The 27,957-nt window shown below is 33.5% G+C and overlaps 1 long non-coding RNA gene across 1 annotated transcript in view; it reads left to right on the plus strand.

Moving 5' to 3' along the window:
* Positions 1-27,957, plus strand: part of LOC123615188 (uncharacterized) — a 464,042-nt gene that overhangs the window by 187,786 nt on the left and 248,299 nt on the right. Inside the window, exons 3-4 of the long non-coding RNA XR_012505525.1 lie at positions 45-135; positions 7,363-7,456. This is a non-coding gene — a long non-coding RNA (uncharacterized LOC123615188). The remainder of the gene's footprint in view (positions 1-44; positions 136-7,362; positions 7,457-27,957) is intronic.

Consider the following 27,957-nt stretch of genomic DNA (forward strand, 5'->3'; position numbering starts at 1 on the left):
TTCAAAAGCTTTGCTAATAATTATTTTTCTTTTTCTGATCATAGGTTGTAAAATATATGGCCTATAAAAAATCATTTCCTTTGGGAAAGAATTGCAGAAAAGTCATCATCCTTTGAAGACAAGTTTGAATAAAAGGTAAATTCAGGCCTCTGGACATCATATAGGTGTTTGCTTTACAATGTAATTGTTGTTCACATCAAAATTACTTTGTTCACCATTTTGTTTGTTTTTAAGGCAAATACTGTTGTTGAAGATTAAAGATAAGTTTTCTTGAATTACATAAATATAAGAAAGTTTATTTTTAGTGCATACTATTTTGCATATTCTTTAAAATAATTGCTTAAAATAGTTTGAAGTAGGGTTTCTGAATTAATCATGGTCTTAAATAGTTCAGATTAAGAGTTCTGAAAACTATCTCCTATGAAAAGAGGGAGTAGAAGGCAGAAAATTTTTATTGGAGTACTTTAAATACTAATCACCAAGAATGGGAAATAATGAACTGTTTCAAATATCCTTCCACTTGTAATGATAGAATGTCTTTAGATAAATTTACAGAATTTATTTTACTTTACTAATTGATTGCTATATATAATTCATCCACAGATATATTAGTGAAAGCTGGATTCTAAATGACTTCCCTATGATAAGCTTTCCAATTAATTCTTCTCACACTGTTTTCTTGGTGACATTTGAACTTCTTTCATTATACGAAACACATCTGGAATGAGGCATTGCTGAATAATAATCATGGATGCTAACATGTTAAAGATTGGACCCCTGACATAGTCAAATGTGTTCTGGTTTAAAACAGTGACCTCAACTAATACTGCTTTAAGTGAACCACATTTAGGAGGAATGTATAGGCATGTCTGTTCAGCCTGCCTGTCTAGTGCTAGATTTGGTCAAAAAGAAAGAAATCAAATAGCAAATTGTGTCTTCATTGTTTGATAGAATTAACTATATTAAATCATACTTTTCCTCACATCTGCAAATATTTTTCCTTTTTCTTATCTGATATGAAGAATATCACAATAAGTAAATGCTAAAAAAGGATTATCTAAAACATGTAAAGTCTTGTATTATGTTACATTTGTATCATAAAGTTACTGCATTTCTTTCATGGTATATTTCATAAAATAGATGCTGCTGCTAAGATCTTGTTTAAATGGCTTGCTAATACAAGAAGCAGATCATTTAAAATGGATCTTACATCTTTATAGGATGTTAGAAATGAAGACATTACCTCAAAATGTAGGTAATTATTGCCTCCTCTTTTATCAGTGCTATTTTCTGAGATATTATCATAAGAGAGCACTTTAGTATTAGGCAGGGCCTTCGAGTGGCAGTAAATCAGTCCAACTGAGTCATCACTGTCAAAGGCATCTGAACTACTGCAATGTTGTGGATCCTACCGAGAGTGTGAAATCACTTGACCCTTGGCATTAACCTTTGCTGAATGAATAGACACTGTTTTCCACATCGAGGAACAAAGCAGAAGACTATTGATTAAACACCGCATTCTCTTGATATTAAATACTGGCTGAACTCACTTCTTGCTTCCAGTTCCAGAGGGAGAAACCTAGAGAGTTGCTGAGTCTCACGAGAATGGAAGTTTGTAATTCAGAGCAATGTTGTTCCTGCAAAGTACTTTTTTCTCCTTTGATCAATAACTAGCAGCCATGATCAGCCATGAGTATGTATTGTCAATTCTGACCTGTGTATTTTATCACCTAAGGTGAGAGGTCATGGTGCTGTGAATACATAATATTTCAGTTCTAATCATGAATTGTTTCCTGACTTCAATATCTGTTTGAAAAAGCAATTTGTTTTATTTTATTTCTTGTTTATGAATCATTGTTTTGGCAATTGATTTGTCTGCTTTAGTAAAATATGAAACCAAATTCTTTGGTTTAATCACTGTTTTTGCAGATGTTAAATTTTTTTGAACTTGACATTATTAGAAGAAATAAAAAGTGCATTTTAGGACATATGATTTGCTTTTTGGGAAAGGGAACTAATAGATTTAAAGAAATTTCTCAAGTAAGGTGAAAGCAAATGCTTTGGAAGAGATGTAGCAATAGCTGTGAGCATAAAGAGAACTAGAAAAGCTATTTTACCAGACATTTCAAGCTAATTATCTTCTGATCCATTGCAGTCCTGCACTATTGACAACAGTTTGACAGCTTCTTTGTAGACCTATTTTATCGAAAAGGAAACATGTGTTATTGACAGATAAGTCAATTCAATTCAAGCAACTAAAGTTAAATTGAAAAATTTTAGCCACAAATGAGAAAATCATCTTTATTTTAAACTTAAGTAGCTTCTGTGTGCTTATATAACTGGAATTACTTTATTATAGGAAGCAGAATAATAGGTACAAGGTCTTCTCTCTCCAAGTTTTCATATTATTTTGACTCTAGGATACTGCACCAGTAAAACTCTTTATAAATAACTATTTTCATTGTTAAAGATTTTGACTGGCTTGTGTTCAACACCAGAAATTCTAGATCACCCAGTTGCGAATCTGACATGGTTGAGCAAAGATTGCTCCTTGCCTGGATAATAGAAAATATTTTCTCTGAGGACATAATGGTGTAATTTAATACACTCACATTCTCACGCAGTTTGCAGTTTTTGAAAAGGAGTATTAGAAGGCTGAGGAAAGTTGGTAAAATGAATCATGCTGCTAACTTAATGGTTGATCCTTTTGATTTGATGCTTTCTACAGGATGTGTAGCCCCTGAAATCTTTCTTTGAAAGCTACTGAAGCTGTGAAAAATATGAAAAACATTCTATTTAAACACCATTTTGGTTATGTATCATATATTCCCTTTTCTTTATTACTAAGGACGTTTGTAAAGAAGTCATTTTTACTTCACTATTATCTTGAGCACAGACTTGCTGTATGTACACAAGAACCTTAGACTTTCCTTGGTGCTTGGGGGTATCTACATACAATTTATTTGACTGATATAATACAGTACCGACTTGTGCATGGCAGATATGATCAAGATACTTGTTTGCAAATGCTATTATTTTAAGGTTATAGTTAATGAAAACATTTAACGAGAATTTGTTGCTTTGATGTACTAAGTGTTCTTTATTCTGCTGTGCATATTAGTGGAGGAGGTATTTTTGTGATATTTCAGACAAAATCAGACAGAGTCGGCAAGTGGCTGTGTCCAGATCACACAGCAAGTTTGTGACAAAGCTGTGATTACAATCCATGTAGCACATGCTGCAGACCCAATTATAATCTCTTTGGTGCCTATTTGTGACTTCCAAATGGAAATTATTTCAAGATGAGGTTAGTGAGATAAAATGAAATGGTAAGTAATTACAGTTTATTGCAATAGAAATATTGGACTAGTCCAATTCAGAACTGGAAGAAGAAGGAAGCAAAAGAGAGAGAAGAGCAAGAAAAACAAGAAAAAGAGGAAAACAGTCTTGGCTGTGTCTTCCAGATTTCAAAAGAAAAGATCAGATAAGAACCTCACTTGAGATATATGCAAAAGTAGCATTTATGCTAACGGGGGTGAAGACTTTGTAATTTTTGTAATGCTCAAAAGAGTAAGTAGGTTCTCATTTACATTTCTGCTAGATTAAACCCCCGTGTTTTTCTTTTTTGAAGTAATCCAGAGATGGTTTAGAACACACTTAGATAAAATGAAGAGTGACTTTCTTCTGCTTAGAGGTGAAATCCAGGACTGATTACTCACGCAACTCTGTTGTCTCTGTATTAAAATGTTCCTCTAGGGGTTATAGAAAAGCTGGATAGTAAAAGTTCCAAAAGTATTCTGCCACAGGTAGATTACTCAAAATTCATCTTTTCTGAGACTTGACGAGATTCCCATTTTTTTCTGATATGTCATGAGAAACTTCTTTTTAAACTTCTCTAAAACAGTTCCTGTCTAAACAGGATAGCTCTCAAGATTTTCATAGCCTTGAACGTAACAGTCTCTAGCCTGGTCAGGAATCTTTTTAGTGAGAGTTTTTTTTGTTACTTTGAAGTAGCAGAAGACTTAGAAATTGACTCCATGTTGTTAAATCTTTGCCTGGGATCTAGTAAAACCCCATATAGTTTATCTGACACAGTAGAGTTTATCTTTTTACATTTGTCATTCCTCATAAAAGATATCGACCAGAATTTTTGTGACTTTGACCAGCAGAAACCCTTAGCTGACATAGTCAAGTCTGAAATGCAGTCAGCAGAAATGGAAACGCTTTGACCCTGCCACTGTGGCAAGAATGGCTTCCCGTTAGACAATCTGGTCAGATTCTTTATGGACCCAAAGGGAGGTACATGTGCTGGGCATTGTGTTTATGTTTTTCCTGACCTACCTGCTCCTTAGAGCTACATCCTAAGACTGCTGCTTGTGTAAAACCTTTCAGAACTATGCATCATTGATCTAGCCATAGTCACACTGATCGGTTGGCTTTTCACTAAACTTTACTTAAGTGAAAACTAACCTTCTTCTTCCTGTTCGGGGTTATGATTGACTGTATGTCTTTTGAATGGTGTGAAGATGCTGGCTGTAGAACTGGAACACTGCTTTTAAACGTCTTTAAAAGAAAGAAAGAAAAATGTGTCCCCTCAACCACTACAGAACAAGATAAAAGAAAATAATGATGGTGCACACTGCATTGTCAATGCTGACCTTTAGAGAGTCTCTTGAGAACATCTCAACAGCTTGAAAAATGTCTCTCCCCACTCCCCACATTTCTTTATTCCAAAATTATTTTTAAAAATAAGAATTTTACAAAAGTAAATTTTAACTCATTGATGCAATTTTTCGATTATGCTACATACATATTTATTGAGAGTCCCTTCAATATGTCAGTTTCCTGGACAGCAAACAGTTACCACTTCCTGCCTGAGATATAGAACTAGGATAGCTAAAGAAGAAGAAAAGGAAACATGAGGCCACAAGGATATAAAAAAAGAATAAGAACACCAGGAACCTATGGACATGAGATCTAGTATAGAATGTTACCAGTCCTGTTCTCCATTCTGACCCTTTCAAATCACTTAGAATCTGTGGACTTGGTACATGAAGTTAAGTTTTATACCCAATGCATAGGTAACAAGATATAAAATTCATAGTAAGAACGGTCTTAAGTGACTTTTATGTAGGCAGAGTTTATTTCAGATGCTAAGCTTTCACTATATTCATCTATAATTTCTCGACACTAGGGTTTCTAAGCACTTAATAGTATTTATGGTCCTCAATCATTTCTCCCAGTACACTCTGTGCATGTATGTAATTTTTCTACAACTAATAGCTTATTCTTTTATAAAGAGTGGTAATGGGAATGGGTAATTATCATCTAGTTGCTTAGGACTGTACTTTTGTGTATGCAAGGGCAGACCTCTTGCTCCACCTTTCAAAATAGCATTCCTAAACATCACAGTGCACCCAGAGCTGCTGAACGGGAGCATGTGTGCTGACCCAGATTATTAGCACATCCATCTAGCCAGCAACACTGTGGAATACTTTCCATTTTTCACACTGCACATCTTCTGTATGAAAACACACACATGCGCGTGCACACACACACACACTTTAATCAACAATGTAGCTCTGTTTAAGAATTAATATTTACAATCATGATTTCACCTGTTATCCTAGTTCTAAAATTAGTAATAATAAGCTATGGTGGTTAAATAAAAATATTTTTTAAACTCTTGATTTCTTTCACATATTTCTCTAGATTCTTTTTTTTCCCTTGTTTTGTTTTCAATTTTACTATGAAGGTGGTTGAGAAAAAAAAAATTCCCGGTTGGGTCTAAAAGTAGTCTAGTTGGGTGTAAATAAAGGCTGATGAGTCTATTTACTATAATATATACTTAAGTTTAATAAACAGGGTAGTGATTGTGTAGGAACCAAAACAGTGGTTGTAGTACACTGACACAAAGGAATTTTATAATCAGCAGATGAGTCTGTTATGTAATAATCAATTGTGGCTCTTGTTGAGGGAAAACTGTTATATCATAAAGCAAGGAATGATATCTGATACTCAGAGAAGAATGAACACCTCAAGAGAATTTTGAGAACATATTTTAAGGTCTTTGCTGAGAAGAGAACCTGGCAACTGACTTTAGCAAAGAATTGTTATTCTTTTATCTCTTCTAGTGTTCAAGCTACTACATTTAATGTTGTTTAGTTCCATTTATTTTCTGGCTCAGTAAAAAGTCCCTTTTATAATTTTTAGAATGGCCATGATTCTCAAAGCAGGTTACCAAATGTTATGAAATTAGGCAATCGTATTATCTACTTAGAGTTAATGTGAGGTAACATCCTTCCTAATTTATAGTTATCTATTCTAGAAGATACTTCTGGGGTGTATTATTGTCATGAGTATAAGTGATGAGGAATATGAAACAGTTTCTGGAAGAGAAGTTATCCCAAGATATTCAATGCAGAGGAATATCTGATGCTTATCTACATGTTGTAAAGAACTTAAAGTGAAAAAAGGTCTTGGGATTTTGTGTGTGTGAGACAGCCTTCAGGAGAAGTTTACACAGTCCACATGTTGGAAGGAAATTTAAACTTCCCTCTCAAATGGCATTCTCATCCGTTTGAGTAGTTATTTTATCCATTGAAGGTGTCACTATAGCAGATGTACACTCTGTATCTTAGCCCATATCACACTTGATTCTAATTGCTTTCCATCTCCCTGACTAAGCTGTGGCTCCATGAGAGAAAGAGGAGTAGGTACATCAGTATATTTGGATCCTATTCTTAGAAATTCGAAATTTTTATATACCCTTAGCATCTTTGAAGGGGCCTGAAACTTCAAGGAAACTGGGCAATGGGAGCCCCAGATCATTGGATGTATTTCAAATGTGAAGGTGTGACACTGAGACTTCCTTTTCTTTTGAAAAAAACTTCATCATTCTCAGCTAGTTTTACCCCTATGTCATTATTAAAAGTCTCGGTCAAGTAAGATCTCTTTTTAAAGACATTCACCAAAGAAATAAAAACTTACTACTAACAAAAAATAAAACATAAGTTAACAATATGTGTGGCTCTAGTAGAATTTATTATCGTAAACTACAAATACAGTTTTTAAACAAGTTAAGTTGTATTCCTTAAGCCAGTAACAGTGTGTGTCCCAAGTGAGTTGGTTGTCCATCAGTAGTAGGGGATCCTTTGTGAATTATTGTTGATGCGAAACACCAGTTTTTACTGATAACACCAATTTTGATGGTAATCGTAGCTTGGCCCTGGGGTCTGGTCTGCTTGCTTGCAAATTAACCAGTATTTTTTTTTTGGTGCACAGGATAAGATATGTGAAACTGACTTTGGAATTGTGATCAATAGCCTTTGATCTCAGAATTCCTTGTCTTCCTTTTTGCAGGTGATAACCAGCACACGGAACACTTTCTATCTGCAAGAAGAAATACAAAGGAGTTGGAGTTAGAAGTAGATCTCTAATCAGCCAATTTGAATGTGTAAGTAAAGGCTGGACAAAAAAAAAGACTCATCTCTGTTATAAAAGTTTATTACTGGGAGACAGGACTCTGTATTTTAAAGCTTTAAAGACAAAACAAAACAAAACTTCTGTTTAATGAGCCTAGTCTTAGATGACCAACTGGTATACTGTAATTGTTCCCTGAAGTTGCACCTACAAAAATGGATTGTTTATCCATAATGGATTATTGGAACGAAATCTTTGAGGATGAAATAATAATATCAGACATACTAGACACCTTTCAAAGAGCAGAGTGAAAAAATAGGAATGAGAAATTTGATGCAGAACCCTAGACTGGGTGTGAAGAGTCAGAGCACTTACAGGGTATCTCGATATGGCTCTACCGTCAAGAAAATAAACTTACGCTAGTACTGCATCCTAGTTTTTGTAGTTTGACTCATTTTGAGTGTCCCTGTATATATTTTACTGATATCAACATTTTATTTTTCGTTTTCTATGCAATTTATAATTTATTGCACTCTGTGTTTTCATTTATATCTTCTTGTCTTCAGAACAAACTTTTTTCTTCCCTTAGGAATGTCCCACTGGCTATTAATGGAACATCCTGATTCATTATATATATCTTAAAACTCAAGTTTTTATAAATAATCTCATGCTTGCCATGAAGTTTACCAATATAGAAGTCTTCTGACTAGCATACTAATACTTTTGAATTAACCTGTGTCTTTAGTATAGTAAAGGATATGCATTAGTATGGGTTTTATGGCTTAGTTGCAGATTGGTTAAATAGAGCTGCAGTTTGTTAAGGAAATAATGCATACAGACACTATGCTGAGCACTTGATGGACATTATATCATTACTCTTTACAATAACCTGGAGAGGAAAGTATTACACCCCAACTCCTCATTCTGTTTGCAGAGGAATAAACTGAGGCTCTAGCTCAAAGATGTTAAGTAACTTTCCCCAAACCACAAAGCTAATAAGTGACAAACCTAGGATATAATTCCAAAATAATCACTCTTTTAGTCCAAGTATACTGGCTCCCCGTCACTTTTTATGATAAGATGAATGATTGTTTCATATATAGAATTTATGTTTTATGTTTGTATTTTCTAATTCAATGTATAGTAGTGAAAATGTTCCTGGGAAACAGAGAATGGAAGAGGTTTTCTGTTTCTTGGTTTGGAACATGTTTGTCTACTTAGAGCTTCGGTCACAATCATAGTTTATTTTCTTTCCTTATTTTACTAAAAATGTCTTTTCCGTATTACTCTTGGCTTTGAGTCTGTATCTTATTATAGGGAACAGCTAAATGAATAATCATTAGCAACTTTTGGGTAATGTACTTCTATATAATGGGAGAAAATTCATTACAGAATGCTAATATAATAATGTTAAGTTTATTTTGATTTAAAAAAAAAAGCTAAAAAATGAGTTTTCAGTATAAAAAGTGCCCAGGGAACTATTTAGTTTAAAAACATTACATATTTTCAAGATGAGGATAGGAAAATAATGGACCTACAGTGAGCACAAGGACTTTTACCTGAGCATACTTGCCCAGACCTTGTTTATTTTCTTGTCTATGACCATTTGCCCTTTAGAGATTTCAAGGTATTGATTTTTTGAATTAAAAAAATCCTCATATTAATTTTTTCTAGTTTTACCACTGAAATCAACATGCAACATAACACAATAATGATCTTCCATTTCCCCACAAGAGAAAAGCATTATTAATTTTATTTAATTAATCCATACAAAAACCGAGCCATTACTACTGTGTGTTGGGCACTGATCTGACGCTGGTAATATGTGAACCAAATAGACAAAAGGTCTCTCTCAAGTAATTTCTATGCCAATTAACAAGAGTGATAAGTACATAGTATGACACGTAGTGTTGAGTGCTAAGAAAATAATAAACGGGGTAGAGGGAATATTGGAGATGATCAGTCTTAGATATGGTGTCCAAGGAGAACCTAGATGAGATGGTGTCATTTAAGTAAAGACTAGAAAGACGTGAGGTAGCACATCACACAATCCACTTTTTAAATTATTTGTCTTATAAAATATATCTTCTAAGTTAATATAGGTGGTTTGAGGTTTACTTGGCATTATGTAACTATTAGATTGATATTGGTGTTTAAGTGTCTTGTTATCAGCCCAATTTTAATGATTTCTAAAGCTATGTGTGTGTATGTATTTGTTTATATTCCTTAGGCTCCCTTTCTGTTTTTTCTTTGTTGTTGTTGTTGTTTATTTTTTGTTGTTGTTTGGGTTTTTTTTTTTTTTTTTTTTTAGTTTTAATTTTTTACTGATGCCTGAATATTTTAGAGGCAACTGGTTAAATTTTTGAGAAAAGTCATATCCTTGCCAATCAATATGTTGGCTGGATATTGGGATATAAGACAGAATCCTGGACTATGATTTTATTTTTCAGAAGACTGTAGAGAACACCCTTTTTCTCTGAAGTAGACAATCCCTAAATCTCATTGCCTTATTACATCTAATTTAAAGCCTAGAATTTCTAGGTGATCAACAATTAATTCTCTTCATTGGTGAAGATGTGGTTTCCTGTTACTGAGTTACCTAAAACCAAAACTTACCTGCCTCCTGCATGCCCAGTACACAATAGTGGAGAAAAATCTGATCTGTAATTTGAAAATAAAAAAATTATACCTGTAACTTGAAAATACTTTAAGCATAGAGCAATATAAACAGCCCCCTTCTTGTAATGGTTCAGCTTACAATTTGTTCACTTTACAATGATGCGAAAGTGATATTCCTTCAGTAAAAACCATACTTAAAAATTTGAATTTGGACTTTTTCCCTGGGGAGTGGTATGTGGTACATACTCTCTAGTGATACTGGGCAGAGGCAGTAAACCGCAACTCCTAGGCAGCCACTTTATCACGAGGGTGAATAGCTGATACACTTACACCATTATGTACCCATACAACTTCTGTTTTTCACTTCCAGTACAGTTTTCAATAAATTACGTGAACTATTGGAGAGTTTCTTATAAAATAGTCTTTGTGTTAGATGATTTTGGCCAACTGTAGGCTAATGTAAATGTTCTGAGTACATTTAAGGTAGGCCAGGCTAAGTTATAATATTTGGTAAGTTAGGTACGTCAAATGCATTTTTGACTTAAGTTATTTTCAACTTAGGATGGATTTATTGGGACATAACCCCACCGTAAGTAGAGGAAGATCTGTATGTGTGTGTGTCATTTAAATATATCCTATGAATACTTGGTTAACATTTGAAGCACTTTACTTGGCATCCACTAAAACTTACCTCCACCCCTGCAGCTACAATAAGCCCTTCAATTATCTTTATCTCGCCACCAGGAAATGCTTCTTTATTAGTTAACTTTAGAAATGATTACTCATTCATGAAATAAGTGATGTTTAAGGTACGTGGACTGTCCAGAAATGTTTTACATACACCTCTGCCTTTGCATGAATAAGGTCTAACAATTTAGTGACTTCAGCAGCCTTTCCTTTCTGTTTGTTTCTAGTTTCCTTGGGACTGACACTCTGGGCCTGGGCTTTTGTATAGCTCTGTGTTTAGACATATATACAGGGGCTCACTTACTTAATCCAACTCTAACTGTGGCTGAATCCTGCTACAAATATATTTGCTCATTTGTTTCTGATGATCCTTTCATGCATAGTGTGGTTAGAGCACCTAAAAAGAATAGGAACTGACATTTCATTGCATTTGCAGAAAAGGTTGTATAATTATACACATAATAAAATACATATATGGCTGAATTTGATCTCAGTCTTACAAGGTTATGGGAGGTGAAAATTTAGCCTTCACTTACCTGTAGCTATAGGAGGCCAAAGATACTTACAAAATAGAATCTAACAATTGTGAAGACCACATTGGTTTAGGTCAGTTCACAGTTACTACAGTGAAATAGTCCCATTTGAAGTGGGGAGAATGGAGCACATGACAGCCACGTGGTCCATAGCAGTGTTTGCCTCTCGTTGGAAGTAGCAATAGGGCTTCATGTCCTAGCAGCTCCTGGTCCTGTTTTCTCTCTGTGAGGAGTTTCCATACTCAGTGCCATGTAGCCACATCTGGTCTGGGTTTTTGGAGGATGAGCCCCCTTGGTGGTTAGGCACCTCTCTTCCCACTTCCTGTGTTGCAGATCTGGAGGCCTGGGGATTCCCTTGCTGAGTGTGCAGTTACAAGAGTTCTCAGCCAGCTTGTTTATTTAATAGTCCAGTTCTCTGCAAACTTTAGTAGGAATTCAGTCCATCTCTACCCATGAAGAACCACAGCCAAAGATCTTTGCCTAGATGTAGCCTTAAACCCACGAGTTTTGGAGCTTGAAGATTGGGCTCCATGCTCTGACCTTTTCTCCCTTTATTTAAGAGCCACAACCTTGAAGCCAGATGGAACAGTAGCATGCTGTGTGAAGCTCCTCCTAATCTTTGCAGGGCTACACTGGTTCCCGTTGTTCTGCAGAGCACTCTTAAGAAACTGTGTTTCCTGGCAACATCCAGGGCATAATTTTATCTATTTCCAAGCCTACCAGTTTTGAATATTTTTTAAATTTTATAACAGCTTTAGATTTATTGAGAAATTATGAAGTTAGTACAAAGAATTCCCATATACCTGATAACCAGATTTTCCTTTTTTAAACTTCTTACATTAGCATGGTACGTTTGTTACAATTAATAATCTTAGTAATTAATATTAACTAAAGTGCACACTTTATTCAGAGTTCCTTTTTCTGTTCCAGAATCTCATCTAGGACACTGCATTGTATTTAGTTCTCATGTCTCCTTTGGCTCTTGTCAGCTGCAACAGTTTCTTAGACTTTCTCTCATGGTTAGACTGGTGTTGTACATTTTTGGGAGGCAGATGACAGAGGTAAGAGTGCCTTTTTTTTTTTTTATCACATCACGTCAAGAATATAGACTATCAGCATGGGTTATTGTTGAAATTATCAGTCACCTGGATAAGGTGGTGGTGGTGGTTGGAATTCTCCACTGTAAACAGACTAATTTTTTGTCTTACTGTGTTCTCTAGAAAGAACTTGCTATGGACGGTCCATGCTTAAGGAGTGGGCAGTTATGCTCCACCTTTTTGATCTACCTAAATTATTTGGAATTCTTCTGCGTTGGAGAGTTGTCCTTTCTCTTCTTTCTTTCTATCTATCTATCTATCTATCTATCTATCTATCTATCTATCTATCTATTTATTTATTAAATCATTTATTTATATCAGCATATTTATTTTATACTTCGTGTTATCATCCAATATTCATTCACTTATTGTGGTTCTCAGGGTGCTCCAGGTTGGCCCCTGGAGGCTCCAGGCTTATCTTGTCTATTTCTTGCCCCAGACCTTGAAATAGCCATTTCTCCAAGGAGCCCTGGTTCCTTTTAGTGAAGGATAATATTAAAAACTAAGATCTGGGTACTAGGTATCCACATTATTAAATGAGATCTTCTTGCTTCTAGGTGCTCTTAGTTGGCAGAGTGAGGAAATATATGTATGTGTGTTAACCATATGCATATACATGTGCAGATAAATATTTCTGTATATAGCCATCTGTATCGATATTTAGTGAAATAAGAGTTTATACCGATGTCTTTACCTCTCATCTATTACTAGATGGATCATTTTAGCCTCTTCCCCTTGTTCACCTGTAACCTTCCACTTCTATGGTGAGAAGCCTAGCTTCCTCCGTCCACCTTCCATTTACTTAATTGTTCAATTCCCATGTACATGTATTGAGATATCCGAATTGCAAACACATACCACCTTAGGAAAGAACCTTTTGAACTAGAGTACAGTGCTTATGTATAGTTTCTTTGATCTTTAGTCTTACAGACTCCACTCTTTACAAAGTGAGGTTGTTGTGTACATTTGTAATACAGTTAGATATCTTGTACATTCTGCATTCTATCCCCTGATTTCTTAAATAATTAAAAGAAAAAACCTGCATGCAGTTGGGTTTTTTCTTTGTGTTAAACATTCTGAGTTTTGGCAAATGGCTGGTGTCATGTAGCTACCATTATAGTATCGTACAGAATAGTTTCACTGCTTCCCCAAATCCCCTGTGTTTCAACTGTTCAACCCTCCCCTCCTCAAATTCTGAAATCACTGATCTTTTTTACCAACTCTATAGTTTTGCTATTCGAGAATTTCATATAACTAGAATCAGACTGGCTTCTTTTACTTAGCAATGTGTTTAAGATTCACCTACATCTTTTTATGATTTGATAGCTCATTTTTTTAATCACTAAATAATATTCCATTCCACATATGTACCACAAATTGTTTATCCACTCAGCTGTTGAAGGTCATCTTAGTTTCTTCTGGTTTTCTACAACTGTGAATAAGCTGCTGTTGATGTTTATGTGCAGGGACCAGTAGGAATTGGCAAGAGAGGTATAAAAGAGGTGTCACTTGAATTCATTCTTGAAGAGTAGGAAGGATGTGGACATGCTGGAGCAGGAAGAAGGGGCATCTCAGGCACCTGGATGAGCAAAAGGTATGTGCGAGAGGCAAGTTTAATTTAGTTAGAGAATAGCCTGAATGGAAAAGAAAATAAAAAAGAATAAACTTCTATTGAGCATCTTCCATGTGTTAAGAAATACACTTTTCAAAACCAATTTCATTTAATGGTAAAAAAAACCCTTCAAATTTGATAGTATTAGCTCCATTTAAAAGATAAAATAGAAGACTTCATTTTTTGTGTGTGTGAGATTTAATTAAAGTTAGTATAGCTAATAAGTGACACAGCTTATTGGTCAAAAAATTCCCTCCCATAGTCCTAATTAGCCTATAACTCATATACACACATGTAGGTTAAATAAACAAAAAGTAAGTAAATAAATTTTACCATATCCTATATACTGATTCCAAATCAAATCTCTCTTTTCAATTGTTAAGCGTTTTTTTTTGAGCGCTCTGATGTTGTTAAGCCTAGAATTACATCAATGAACAAAATTGATGAAAGTCTTTTTTTTTTTTCCTACTTACATTACTTTGCCATCATACAATTTCTACCACATCACACTCTTTGGAGAAGTCAGGGGGGCATGAAAATTATATTAGAAAATAATGTTCCAGATGGGAGAATGTGGGAAAATTTGAACAACAGGCTGGGAACTAAGACATCATTCAATACTTTGTTTCATCTTTTAAAAATATTTTAGTTGGAGGTTTATTCTGTTGTCAACATAAAGTTTTCTGAGCAGTGAATAGTTTAGAGCTATGCTTTAAGCAAATTCATTGGGCAAAAATAGGAAGATGAAATACTAGGATCAAAATGTAGGAGGTAAGGGACCAGTTAGGGAGCAACTGAAATAGAACAGACAAGAGAGAATAATGGACTGGATGAGGATAGAGGTTTGGAGGTTAAGAGGAAGGGAAGGACACAACCAAACTTGGAAAGGCTGAATGTCATAGACAAGGAAAATGATGTCTCTGTTAAGTCAAAGTTTGAGCCTGTTGCTAGGAGGGTATTAATACCATTCTTTCAACTAGGGATACAAGAAGAAAACTAAGCTTGGAAAGAAAATAAATTCTTTTCTGGATATAGAATATCTTTGGAGTTCTACTAGAGCACCCAGATTGTTCAGTGCAGGAGAAAGTGGGGAAATTGAGCCTAGAGCTTTGGACAGAGCTTGGAGTTGTGGCTACATGTTGGTTAGTCAAGTGTTACAGGTGATAATCAAGGCTATAAAATAGCTCTAAAGGATAGAGTGGTTTTGTGTACGTGTGTGTGTGTGTGTGTGTGTGTGAGAGAGAGAGAGAGAGAGCGAGCGAGCGAGCGAGCGGGTGAGTACTGAATATTAAGAATGACCTCCAAATATACTATTTAACTTTAAGGTTTAATATTAGTTAGTTGAAATCTTTAAGTTATTGATGAAATTTTAAAAACACTAGTTGTTTTGGGTATATTACAGCTGTAATTTCCTTCTCAGTATGTTCTTTTTTATCTTAATACAGACAAATACAGGTTTGGAGAATGAGCAATTTATAAGTACACATAGAAGAGATGTTTGACAACCCAAAAGTCAGAAAATCAAAGAGATTTAGAGTGGCATCCATTAAGTGTATATAACATAAAAACTGGTTAACTAGTTAGGTAAACCAATAAATTTGAAAATTATCAATGCAATTTCTACTTGCTGAAGTAATTTTAAAATTGAAAGACTCTTCAACAAGTTGTGTATGTTTAACTAAATAGATGCTTTTAAATCAGATAATCCAAGGACAAAAACTGCTGAAAAAAAGTATTTATTCATTTAAATGAAACACATGCTTAAACATTTCTCACTGTTAGTCTAAAAAAAAAATTGCATCTGGACTGAGAATTTTTATTTCACTTTGTACCAGTGTGATGTGAATTAATAAAATGGATAAATAACCAACTCTTGAAACTCGAGTGTTACTGAGTTAACAAAGATGTATGCTGTTCATGTTTTAAGTAGTCCCAATATCATTTTTCATATTGATCTACAGAAAAAAAAATAAGGTGGCTACTTGTTTATGAATTGCTTTTAATTTGTAGTATCCTTTCTTCATAGTTTTCCTCTCATATCCCTCTCATCTGAAGAGCCTATGGATTTATCTTGTGACTGTCATTTTTCTTCACATGGTTTAAAAATAATTAATTGCAGCACTCACTGATGACTTATGATTTCTACTGACGTAATTAATGATACACATCAATTTTCCTTCTTAATTGAAGGAGTCACGACAAAATTTTCATTAAATCCGTTGAAAGGGCATGCTGTTGTAGTTCAATAACCTTTGGAAATCTTAAATGGAACTTTATAATGTAACAACTTTCAAAGAAATTAATGCTTCATAGGAAACAGAGTTATATGCAACATGTTAAGATTGCCAAGGAAGATTTTGTTGAAATTTGGACAACTGTCTTAAGTAATTTATGAATCAAGCTATACTTGGCCAGAAACTAATGATTATCTGTTTACAATATCTGAAAATAAAACATTTTATTCATAGAAAATATTAAATATTTTGGTAGTAGTAAAACTGACTAAAAAACAGATTAGTTGAAAGCATACATTTTGGTTATCTTGGTTTACATAAACCTGAAAAATTGAATAAAATTGACACATTGGTCAATTTTGAATTTTTAAAATGTAAGCAGATGATAACTTCAAAGACTCAAGTTCTTCATTTTAATGTCTAAGGTAGCCAGATGACAAAGATATGTATTTGAAAGACAATATAGAAAAACAAAGAAATCTATCCTATTTATTAAGCTGTGAAGATAGAATAGAAAATACTCTAATCCTTATAAATTATATTTTATTCCTGTTTGTTTCTTGTGTATTTTGTTGGAATTTAGTATTTAATTTGACATTTAACAAAGCAATAGTTAACTATTTCTCTATTCCCTAGCTTGGTAAAGGAACAAATAGGACTCTTAATATATGACAAGGTTTAAATTATAATATTTTTTTAAAAAAGCAACAGTGTGTGCCTCAAGTGTTGCAAACTTGATTTGAGCATTTTATGGTACTCCAGTCAGCTGCCTATTAAAAGTGTGATCAGGTAGTTTAGACTGTGACTAGCTGTGTCAACAGAAGGAAAGTGGAGGATTAGTCTCTATGGCAACGACAAAGTATCCCTGTTTGTAGACAGACAAATTCTGCTACATCTGAAACTGATTGACAGGTCTATTCCTTTGCAACTGACCCATAGAAATTAGCAAGTAAAAGTTATTATACTGGGTTGTATTGAAAGGTTCTCAATATCTTAAAGTGCTCTTGTAAGTTTTTCTGCAGCATTTGCATGAGAAACCTGGCAGGAATTGTTCTGAGGTTTATATCTATAGTTTGATAGATTCTTTGTGGGGGTGTATTGCTGGTGAGAATAACTTAATTTTCAGTTCTCTGTATGACAGAATTGTTGGAGCATGGATTGAGTGGAAAACACACATCAAAGACCCAAAGCTGAATGAAGTGCCACATTTCAAAATCACAAGACCTTATAAGAATATTATAAATGAATATATTTTTGAAACTGCTTTTGAGAAAAAAAAATTACCCAAGTAAAATAGGGATAATTGTTGTAGAACTAATGACATGATTTTTCAAAAGATTATTACAAGAAAGATTGACTTCAGAAATTTTTAATAATTCTGTAACTTTACTGTTTGAAGCAGCAAAAATCACATTTATTATTGCAAAGGAAGCATTTTGTTTTTAAGCTTTCAACTCTTCTAATTAAGGAAAACACTTGTCATGAAACAAAAGTATTTGCCTTTAAGATAAATGTAGAACCATAGTTCAGTTTGTGTATGCTTTACTGTGAGGATGGAAAAAAAAATTTCCTTGCTGCAGCTTTGTTTTCTTAAATTTGGCTATTCTAAATGCATAGTAATATTTTAAATACATTCTTTAAATGATTTAAAAATTGATAACCTATTTCTGCTAAATGTAATTTTATGTGTTTATAATTTCATATATTAATTATAACTGCATATTTTAAAAAGGAACTATAATCAGCAGAGGTAGGGTCAATTAAATACTTAAATTAAAAATTTTTATTTAAACATATGTTTTTGAGCTTAAAGCACTAAGTATCTGTGACTAACTTATATTATTTATTTCTTAGTAATTGTTTGCCTGGGAACATCTCTTTGTTTCATATCTGCTTAGTGTGATGACTTTTCTGAAGCAAAACAAATCATAATGCAAAAGAAAACAAAAATCTATTGGGAAAAGTGAAGCCGGAGCAAAGAGGAAATTGTGAGTTAGATAGTTGCTTTTGGCTTAAATTTGAAGTTGACTAAACTTGGATGTATTTATTCTGATACCTTTGTCTATTGAATATGACTCAAAAAGGGAAATGAGGAAGAACAGTTCTTATTTTTAAATAATTCTCCTAGGTGATATACTTTTTTTTTTTAAAGAGGGAGCATAAATAAAGCCCTTAGCTTCAGTGTTCTGAGTTCCAGCTTGTGATCCAGGATCAATGTCTAATTGAGTCAATGAACTGACCCTCCTCTAATCAAAATCTCTCAGCATACCTAGAATTATCAATATTGTTGTGGTATTTGAACTTTTCCATTTGTTGCTTGATTGCAGCTATAATATATTACGCGATTTCTTTGGGAATCAATGTCTTGTATTTCAAATACAAATGAACACATTGCAGGACCTACTCTTTAGTTTCAGAATGAGAATTATCTGGTAGATCTTTTTTGGGAAGAATGAAACATTTCAGTAAAATCCTTGAGTGTAGCATTACTTAATTTTGAGTGCTAATTACAGATTTTGAGAAAAATTTTGATTTTTTCAGTTTTCCATATACTGAGATTACTCCTGGAAAATAAAAGGACTTGGTGCTATCTGTTTTAGTGCTGTTTCTGTATCCGTCCTAGTTATGGGTTCCTGAAGAGTACTTTGCTTATCATATTAAGATGATCAAACCAGAGGCTCTGATTTTAGGGCTATTGACAGCTCAGAGAGTATTGCCTTTTACCAGCTAATTATTATTTTCATGGGAGTCCCTTTTAGGAGGAAAAGTCATGTTTCTGTTCTTACCTTCTTTTCATTAAAGATAGAAAAGTTTCGTTTTCAAAGCCATTCTTGCTCACTAAGACTGGATTAAAAGTAAAACAAATTTAACAATGACAGATAGAATGTTCAAGTAGTAAAACTCTTGAAGAAACTTGAGCCATAGACATTTGACCCCTAAATTTTAATGTAGTTGTCTCTGGTCATCTTAATCTTTACTTAAAATTTTTGCAATTTTAATTAGAAAAACAAAATTTTGTCCTGTGACTCATTAACTATAAAAATACAGATTTACTGAAGTTATCCATATAAATTGCATTGCCACCAATATGGGGATATATTTTTGCTATCTGATATTAAATATATTATTTTCAGTTTTTCAGATCTGCATGCCACACCATAATTCTGGTAAAATAATGTACTTTAAATGAGAGCTCTTAATTCTTAAGCATGTCATATATTTTCAAGTTTGCACATCAATTTGATATGGAATATACAGTGGTATATATATTAGAAATTTGAGACATCCAGTTCATCCAGTTTATTGCTATTTTTAATCTATCCATAGCTTGGCATTTCTGTAAAATCTTAACCAAAAGCAGGGGATTAAAAAAATCTTAAGATTTTGGATACCAGAGGAACAATTTAAATAATTTATTTTTAGATGTTAATTGCAAACTTGCTTTTCTCTGGAAATGTGTCTTCACTGTTGTGAAGTTGTTCACTTATACATGAATCTAGTTTAAAAGTCATGGAATTATCAAAATGAAGGCTTGATGTGGGTTTAACTTAGTGACATCATTAAAATATACTGCCAATTATTTTTATTTAATTCAAATAAAAGCAACTTTGATTTCAAATTTCACATTAGTCTTGGTTTTGTCAGGAAAACTGCTGGCAACACGTTGTTAAAGTTTTGATGAGTATCTACATTATGATCTTTACAAAGAAAGGTGTAAAAAACAAGGCTCTGAGTCTAGTGAGACGAGGTGGACTTTCATATTCAAAGGGTTCAGCATTAGAGCGAATTGGGTTGACTGATCATTTTGCCTACAGACTGCAGACCTGTGCTCACGAGAGGCATATTGTCAGATTAGGATGCACCTGACTGTGGGATGTCTGCCTTTTCAAGTTTTACTGAAAGCAGCACTATGAGCTTGTGATGTTCATTCTGTATCATCAGAACACATGAGATGGTGCTAGTCCCAATTCATAATTGCTACCTGAAACATGAGGGAAAACACTTTCCCTCTTTTAATATTACAGTGACTAAAGTGCTTTTAAAGAAAGAAGGCCTGAAATTTGAAACGAGACATGTAAGACAGCTTTAAATTATGTGATTCACACTTAAGCCAGATGCTGTTAGAGGAATTCCTTGGTTTCTCATTAACATGGAGCAGTCCCCCTAGACTTCACACATAGTGGCACAAGCACATACACATTCATGCAAATACTAGGAATGATCAACTGCATGTGTCCAACTGTACAAGTTCCAACAGAGGAAATTCAAGAAAACAATTCATTTCAAGGAGACGCACTACCATTAAAAAACTGTCATTCCTTTCCAAAGCTTGATGTACTTGGAATGAATGTCCTTAATGAACTTTCCTGATGTTATTTCTGATTTTATTTAGAATCCATTAGAAAGGCCTTGCTTACCAATGGGTAAAATGAAGAACTTTTTTCCAGATGAAACTATGATATGATAAAATGTTAATTTCTGTTGATAACTGCTTTCCTGTACAGAGTGTTCGTGTTTGTAGAACTGTAGTTTAAATTGTCATATGAAGATTTACATTAATAAGTATTTTCAAGTCACATTTTCTTTTATTTGTCTCTGATTGTGCCTTAGTCTATGGATTGATGTTTGATTTTCTTTCTATTCATTTATTTTCTTACATGGTCATTTACTGAGTTTACACATGGCCATTTTTTTTTAGTTCTACAATAGAACTTTGATAGGTACTGACTCTCCAATTACAATTCAGGATTAGAAAGAATTTGGTCAGTTGATGTCAAATTCCTAGAGTTTTTGCCCAGAGACTGTAGAACTCCTTTCTCCTCTCCTTTAGCAAACCAAAAACCAGGCAGCAAACTGGAGACTAAGTTAAGTGTATCATAAATATGGATATTACTATACTAAAAATGCTCTTTCTTCTACTTAACCAAAATCAATAACATAACACAGCTCAAATCTTTAATTTTGTTTGCATTTCTAGCATGTATCTATTTACCTATCTACGTATTGCTCAGTTTGTGTATTTATAATTCATTTGCTTTTCTTTTTCCTTGCCTCTGTTGAAGAAACATTTGTATCAGTTAATGGAGAAAATATTTTTACCTTTGTCTTAGTAAATATAATACTGAATGCATAGTTTAAATTTAAAAGAGACTATAAGAATCTCCATAACTTAGAGCCTATGCTCTATAATAAATTTATTTTGCTTTTAAAGAGAAGGTAATCACTGTGAGGGTAAAGATATCATGCATTTTCTTTCCTTACTATCCTTATACAGTCCTGATTTGGCTTATAATGAGTATTGAAAGATTCAGTGCCCTGATACATATACTCAGTTTCGTAAAACTTATTGAAGTCAAAGAGGATAACGAGTAGTTATCAGATTATTCTTTCCCAAGAAGGAGTAAGAGAAATTTTAAAATTATAAACTTTGGAATTGAACCACTTATTAGCATTCAGTCTGATTACCAAATTGAAGTTCTCCCTTTTCAGTAACATTTATGAAAATAATAATAATGTTTTTAATCAGTATTATCATGAGAATCATGTTGATCATCATCAACATTGTAAGTGCCTGAATGTACATATCACTGTGCAGGGGATAAATGGGTCTTCTGGAAGGTTTTTTCTTTTTTAATCTAATGAAATGGCATACAAATGAATAGACTACAGAAGTACAGACTGATGCAAATAATGAAAGATACTTCATAGAAAGTATATCAGGAAACATAACTATATTGATGTCAAGTAGGTTATTTCTGGTAGTAGAGTACATATTGACTATTAAGATACTAGACTAGAGGAAAATTTGGATTATTGTCTGTTAAATGGTTGAGATTTCTTGGAGGAGTAGAGTTGTAGGCAATTTTTGCAGGAAAAAAAGGAAAGAATTCTAAATCTTGGAGACTTGGTTAAGGGGACATAATGAAGATTTGCTTGAATAAGTTTTTTTTTTAGAAATTAAATTATGAGAAAGATATGCAGCCAGTTTAACATATCAAAAATTGAGGGGCACATATAATTTTTTAAGAGTTATAGTAAGAGGAAGGACAGTTAGCGTGTCAGAAGTTGATTTAAAAAAATAAAAAATTTGCAAATAGATTCCATGACTTGAGCAAAATTTTAGGGAAATACTAATTTTTTCCTTCATGTCAATGAGCTCATTGGTGAATTGAATTGTTGAATCAAGAGACACATCTCTCTATACTGAAAAAAAATTATTCTAGTGGAGAGAATATTACCAAAGTTTAATTTAAAGGAATCATCTTTTGCTAAGCAAATAATTCCTCCTGCTATCTTCCTAACATCATTCAAATGTACTTTTGTAAATTATACTCTTCCTGGAACTATTAAAATAATCTACTAATTCTGATTCTAGTTACAGCTGTCACTTAATCTATTCCTGATAAATTGTCACACTTGTAACTTTGTTCTTTTTCTCAGTTTAAAATTGCACAATGTTAGTGAAATGTTTAGACAAGTAACCGTATGAAGAAAGAAGTGTAGATTAAAATAAATGTAACATTATATAATTTTGTGTTGTCTCTGCAAATAGTTTAAAAATAAAAGAGAATAAAATTACTCATTTGACATTTCAAAGCATTGAAATAAGCCTTGATCATACCTATAGTTATCATGAACTCCCACGATCTACCGTGGGAAAAAAATCTTTACTTATACTTGGAATTTATCAGTAACAGGTATAACAGTTGTATTTGCTAATTTTTTGAAGCACCTTTTTCTCCCTTATTTTTGTTTCTGTTTGAACATCATTTTATGCTTCTCACAATTAGTATACATACACCAAACTTAAAATGTAGGTTGGAAAATATAAAACTAGAAGAACCAGGATGTGTACAAATGCTATAAATGTTTACAGAATTGGGAAAACCTAGTTATTTTCCCCAATATTTTAAACATTTGGATAACTTGTAAATACGGATTAAAAATTAGAATTTGGGGCTTATTTTGTAAGTTCGTACAGATGATTTTTCTCCCACCTTCATAGATCACATTTGCTCTCTCTTGACAGGCCTTTTGATTATAATAGCGATATTTTAACTTCATCTTGCTGTTTCATTTATGACTGAATTATTAGGGATCCTTTTCCTTCTAAACTGCAAGAAGCAAATCAGAAATTTCTGAATATAGTGTAAATATGCCTGAAAGCTTCATTTGCCTGATACCTTAATGCCTAGTTCTTTTTTTAGCTGGATATTTATTAATGCAATTCAGCTTAGCAACAATTGCATTTCTCTAGTGTCCGCACGCCAGCAGCAACACACAGCAGCTGTACTGTGTGTCGTTTGCATTCAGAGAGAATTGGCCTCCGAGTGTCAGAGAGATTGTATTCAAAGGTGCCCCACATATGGCTGTTGGTAGTGATAATAAAATGAGGGCTATAATTAAGTGCAAACAGTTAAAGCTAGAAATCAAATACATTTTAGTGTTTCTGTGATATGATGCAATCATTATTGCTTCTTAAAAATAGGATTATAATTTAAATTGCTTTCTCATTGGATTTATAATTCTGAATATATAGTGATTGCTTTGTATCTTTTTGAAAATCTAAAGAGAAAAGGGGGAATGGAGACATCTGGATCACACCGCGGATTTTTAGTAGCTAGAAGTGATTCTGTCCAAATGCCCAGGAAAGGAATAACTACCGAAGTCAGCAATCCTCACCCCGCTGTTACTCCTCATCAGAAGGATGAGCTATAGGAGAGTCCCTAATTTGATAGATAAAAACATATCCATTCAGAAATTATCCCCTGGGTAGCTACTTTTTCGGTTTTTCATACTTTCCCAGAGTAGGACTTTCCAATTTGCGATAGAGGATTGAGAAACATGTCATTAAATCCAGTTAGGCCTGATGTATTTGGTTCTTTGCATCACAAAATTGGAGTGGTTGTCATTTGCAATGTGTGAAAGTTAAATTGCATCAGTGGAAAAGAAATACAACCCTGAAGCAGGCAGCAGGAAATATTGAGAACTATGCAGTCATTACATTTTTCAGAAAGCAAAATTATTATGTAATGAGATATGGGTAATAATTGCATGGAATAAGGGTCCTAGAGGAGTAAAATATGAATTGAGCCTAATCAGATAACAGGAACATTTAGCAAGCTTATTTGAAGGGTTAGCATGACATTCCTGATTGAAGCTGAATTTTTTTCTGAGGTTGATCTTGAATATAAATTCATAGTTTGATGAAGTATATTCTAAATATTGAATATTTTATTGTGACATATTTGAAAGGTATTACAAGTTAGTGTTGATTTGTGTGCAGTTTTACTAATGGAGGGTTTCATAAGTTTACTGTAATACACCCAACACTAAGAAAAGTATTATAATTTAAGAATACAGTATTATTTATTTTAATATGTCACTTTTGAAATGATTATTTTGTTATACTTCTATAAAATTATTTGGGAAAATATATTATTGGAGTTTTAGTTTCATGGAGAAGAATTTTTGAGTTAAATGTTTCTGTTTTATTTTACCTGGTCACATTATGATTTGTATAGTATTTTCCAGTCTCACTTTCTTAAAATAATTGTACAAGACACAAATAGGGTTAAAGACAGAAATTCCAAAGTTTCTAGTTGGCTCACACTTGGTGCCATTCTGACATGAGAAAATCCAACGAAAATTCCCGTTTACTACTTCTATGCAATAGATTCATTCTCCCTCAAAGTATATTCTGAATGTAAAAGTGAAAATAGACATTTATATGTGGTCTGAGCTTGAAAAGGGTGCTGATACTGTAATTAATATTGTACCATCATATCTTTTTAATTTATCATGCTGCCTTTTGCCCTTTATGTTATATCATAGAGAGATGTAATGAATGAGTGTGTCTGTGAGCATCAGTTTGAATTTGGTGAAAAGCGAGGCAATATGACATTTAATGCGATTATGGCAGGTATAGGTTCAGGTTTTTTAGCTTTCACACAACCAAATGTAAAATCAATGAAGATAAAACTTCATATACTTTTTAAAAGATTTTTTCCCCACCAGAATTTATTTTAAAGCTCAATTTCAATAAAGGTGTTTGATTATATTTAAGAATTACAAGATTCCCTGGCTTTATAATGTTTCATAGGAAGGTAACTCAAAGTGGTAAACATTAAAATATTCAACATTTTAGGAGAAAAATGAGGGGTTTATTTGTAAATTAGAAAACAATTGGCATAAATCTGACTTGAAACAGCTGTTTAGGGGATTAGCGTAGAGTGTCTTTTCAAGTCCTGAGAATAATCGTTCTTCATTTTTCATACCAGAAGGGGGCACTAGTGGTCCACTTTTAATAACAAGGAAGCTCTTTTGTTATATGACATTTGATAATACATAAATATCATTTTCTACTTAACGTTGAGGCAATTGTATGAACAATTAAGATTGTAAATATCTATTGGTAGGTTAAAAAGTTAAATAATTAAAAGTTTGTATGCAAATACAATCTTAATGCCTGTTTCTTATCTAAGGATATGTCATGAAATTAACAAGTTTTGCTGTAGCTGGACTAGAGTACCAATTTTTATTGTTTAATGCCCATGCTGATGACTGGGGTAATGGAGTAGATTTTACACGCACACACACAATTTTAGTGAACTGTATTTTAATCTCTCACCAAACAAGAATCAATACCCACAATAAAAGCACACAGGAAAAAAAGGAAGAAAACCTTGTTATATCAGTATTTATTTCCAATATCAATTGTGACTGGAAATAAATTAACGTAGTATATTATCCTATAATTTCCAGTTTGATAAAAAAAAAATGGTCCATGTGCAACCTTAATAGGGTGATTGCACTTTACATCTCTCCAGATCTCTGCTAAAAGATAGGCTACAAATACAGTGGTTAAGCTCCCTTCGGAGGACATCCCTCTGTGTCCAGATCATCTGTTTAGAATAAGTGTGTCTGGACAATATTGATATTCTAAGTCCACAAATGGAGTATCTGAAGAATTTTGGGGATACAGCAAGAGATGAGCTACCTGTCCTGGTTCCCGTTGAGAAGGCAGGAGTGTACCTAGAGAAAGAACAGATGAAAGCTGGCAACCTCTTCATTTATAGACAGTACACTTCTCTGAATTTAGCAAGGCTCTTCCCCTCCCCACAGAACCTTCCGTAAGAGTGTTAAGATGTGGCGACATGCATTATGTTTTACATTTTTGGTTAAGTTTTGCAGAAAATCATATGGCTAAGTAGTACTTGTATTATAATGGAAAAAGGTGTTAGGAAAAACCCTCCAAAAATGAAATCCACTTGTCAGTTTGAATTTGACATGTTTTATTACATAGTAAAACCTGTCAGCTAAAATTTTAGAGATTTACACCTAAGTTGTGACTGAAAACAGGTAATTGTCCTTTCAAAACAGGTATTTTGAATATATAAATGGAAATTTCAGTAGCTATGTGCTTGTGGAGTTATCTGTTTTGCTTGCAAAGTGAATTTTAAAATTTAAAGAAAGGTTTTTGGTATTTAAAAAATACTGAGAATAACTGAAGAGAATAAGAACTTAGGAGACCTGCTTTGTAATATCAGTTTACAGACATGTATTTGAATTTTGTCTAGTCAGTCAACTCACAATGCTGTTAGTGCTTATTAAAAAGCATTCCTTTCCAAGATTGCATAATGCAAGTTTAAGTACATATTTCATGATGAAAAGGTTTAGGAATACATTTATATTTGATTAATATTAATAAATAAAAATTTATTACCAATAATTAAAATGTTTGATGGATATTAAAGTCTTTAATTCAACACAAAATTGTTTTTCCTGTTAGGGGATTCGTTTTTTCCTTAAGGGTGAAAGCATTGTGCTGGAATTACAGAAAAAAATATGACGAGGAGGAGAATTTCCTTGTTATGTTGGGATCCCCCAAATTTCCTTCGGATTTCTGATTTTAAGAGCTTGTTGTTGTGTTGGTCTCTTTTGCATCTTGAACAAGAGAGATAGAGGAAGATGGGGAGAAAAGAATAGAGGGGAAAAAAAGCAGGCAAGAAAGGCTAGAAGGAAGGAAAGAAATATGTAAGGATGTCAGAAGGAAGTAGAGAAGAAAGGAAAGAAGGAGAAAAAGAAAGGGTGCCTTGGAGAGGTACATGCATTTTGATGAACTGATGGGGTAGTTTTCGGTACTCAGTGAGGTACAGTGTGAGCCTGACAGCAGCTTTAAGACAGCACGTCTCAACTCTCAGAACAACATGATTTAGAGAAACTGTGTGACTCACAGGATAGTTTTGGCACTGAGTATGTGAGAAAAGGAAGTTTTGCTTTTGTATTGCTCTTCAAATATAGGAGAAAATTCTGTTGCTGCCAACGTAGATTAAAAAAAAAATCTATCCAATTATTACCACGCCAGCTTTCTCTTTATAAATATCAAGCGTAATTAAAGCAAAAAGCTAAATATTATAGAGAAAATAAGCTGGAAAATGTTGGCTGTTGGAAATTGGCTTGGGATGGGCTTTGTGGATGGATGGCATTTACTGAATTGTACCAACTCTGCTGCAAGATTTTACATAGCGTTAAAGGCTGAATTATTTTTTTGCCTGTTCTTCAGCAGTAGAGGCAGCCTCAAAAGGATGTATCATCTGCTCACGTATTTTTCTTACCTGATCTTCTCCAACCAGGTGTATTTTGGCTGTGGATAGTCATAGACTGAAAGTGTTCCATGTTATGTTATATTTCTGTGCAGTTTTTTTCAACCATTATTTCTGATAGGTCTATTCTGCATTCTCCTGACCTTT

This window comes from Camelus bactrianus, chromosome 3, assembly GCF_048773025.1.
Source record: "Camelus bactrianus isolate YW-2024 breed Bactrian camel chromosome 3, ASM4877302v1, whole genome shotgun sequence".
Classification (NCBI taxonomy): Eukaryota; Metazoa; Chordata; class Mammalia; order Artiodactyla; family Camelidae; genus Camelus; species Camelus bactrianus.